Below are 2500 nucleotides of genomic sequence, written 5' to 3' on the forward strand. Positions count from 1 at the left end.
GCATATCTTATGAAGGAAATGTGATATTGCTTGTTATTCTGGAAAAACAATATTCTGGTGTAATGAAATTGCTCTCGCTGTTTTATGGAATTTATATTTGGAAGATATTATTCTCTCAGGCAAGTGAATAGATTTGATAGCAAGAGATGAATGCATTGCGACACTGTGTTGAAAATGTATTATTTTGTCTTGAGGAATAATATTTGAAATTGGTGACATTGTCTTGTTTCGGTTTATTTATGTATAAAAGTTCATTCTTGGAGTTAAAGAACAGAATGACCATGTAAAGGTTTAAAGTTTTAAATGTCGCTCATGAAGGGCAGAAGCAAGGGACAGTGACATTGCCCTAGCAATCGGGACAATGCCCTAGAGATTGACTAATTATGATCAGCGCCCAAGCCTCCTCTCCACCCAAGCTAGGACCAGGGTGAGCCAGGCAGTGACTGCTGATGACCCAGCAGATAGACCTATAGGCACCCCAAACCCCTCAACCTTAGCTCACAAGGATGGTAAGGTTGCAGTCACTAGTGGCACTAACGAGTCTGAGCGGGACTCGAACCCCCGACTGGCAAACACCAGCCAGAGACGTTACCAATCAGGCTACAGCAACCCTAAAGTTATAACTAGCTGGTCACTCAGAAATACAACAATATCATGAAATGTGTATAAGAATCATAACAAGACTCCAACATATCCATTCTATCGGTTATTAATAAATATAACAAGCTACGGAAAAGGTAGTGTAAGCGACACCAGAGAGACTGGGAATTGGAGTTACTGGAGGGGTAGGAGGATGGTCAAGAAAGAGGTTGGGGGGGGGGGTTGTAGGTATTCGAATGGCTGTACCTACTCACCCGATTCACTTGGCTTAAGCTTTAATAGTACGAGAGTAAACACCATAATTAACGAGATTTGAAAATACATTTTAGTATCAAAAATTAGGGGGAGGTCTCTAGAGTGCTGTGTCAAAGTACCGTTCTGATCAAGTAATTAGCATGGGAGATATTAAAGAAAATCTTACCAGTTTTTTACCAGAAATGCATGGGAGTTCTTTCATTTTCTTATGACTCGACTCATGGACTGTATGGTGGAAGTCTATGCAATTAAAAGTGTAGCCTCTGTTACGGCCCTTCCCTTTGATGAAGGAATTATCTAAATGGAAGGCAGCCTGTGAATAGTGGTTTTCACACGCCCCTGCTGTATACACGACACCCACAAGGTGCTCGCGCGAGGGTAGTAACCTCTGCATTTCATGCTTTTATATTTCTCTGGTATATTTGGAAGATTTATATCAGAAAAGTGTAAAGAAGGACTTTTTCACCGGCCGTCACAGGTCGACCCAGAAAAAAGTGTAGCAGAGCTTTTTTGTTTCAGGTGCACATCGTCCTTGAAGCTTTTGTTATTGAAGGGAAACCTTACAACCCTTTTACGTATACAGGCTGATATCAAGTCACTGTACAAGACTTCTTGGGAGATACCTCAAATACAGGTAATCAATATGGCCCCCGACAAAGGAACGTTTGTCGATCAGGCCCAGAGTCTGAAACGTTTCTGAAGGATAATGAATAACTAATTGTAATTCCCCAGGCAGGCCAAAACAACACGTTTCTCGACAACTGCTTCAACAATTCTAGAATAGTTCATTGTATATTATAATGAGTACTATTTCATTATCTTAATAAGGAAATTTGAAAAGATTAAAACGGATGTATTTTACTTCGAAACTCCCTCATTTCATAGTGCAGAAGAAACACTTGCTTCGTCCTGATGTCCAATAAAACAGTAATACTTGCTGCCCCCTGTTGCCCAATAGATAAGAAATATTTGCTGCACCCTGATGCTCAATAGATAAGAAATATTTGCTCCACCCTGATGCCCAATAGAGAAGTAATACTTGCTACACCCTAATGCCCATTAGAAAAGTAAAACTTGCTTTACCCTGATACCCAGTAGAAAAGTAATACTTGCTTTACCCTGATGCCCACTAGAAAAGTAATACTTGCTGTACCCTGATGCCCAATAGAAAAGTAATAATTACTGTACCCTGGTGCTCCATAGATAAGAAATATTTGCTGCTCTCTGATGCCGAATAGAAAATTAATATCAGCTCTACTCTGATGCCCAATAGATAAATATCTGCCATGCCCTGATGCCCAATAGAAAATTAATACTAGCTGCACCCTGATGCTCAATAGATAAGAAATACTTACCGCACACTCACACCCAGCTGATATGAAGAACTCGCAAGTTTATACCTGCAAAATTTCTTAGTTCGCTAATCCATGGTCTTCCCTTCCTTTCCCTGCTTCAAGGACTCCAACAGGGAAAAATAGCTGAGTGAGGAAAGGAAACAAGGAAATAAAATACAAGAAAAGTGGTGAACTATTAAAATAAAATATTTTAAGAACAGTAACAATATTAGAATAGATCTTTCATATATAAACTATAAAAACTTCAAAAAAAAAGCAAGAGGAAGAGAAATAAGATAGAATAGTGTGCC

The sequence above is a fragment of the Palaemon carinicauda genome, chromosome 15, assembly GCF_036898095.1.
Source record: "Palaemon carinicauda isolate YSFRI2023 chromosome 15, ASM3689809v2, whole genome shotgun sequence".
NCBI lineage: Eukaryota > Metazoa > Arthropoda > Malacostraca > Decapoda > Palaemonidae > Palaemon > Palaemon carinicauda.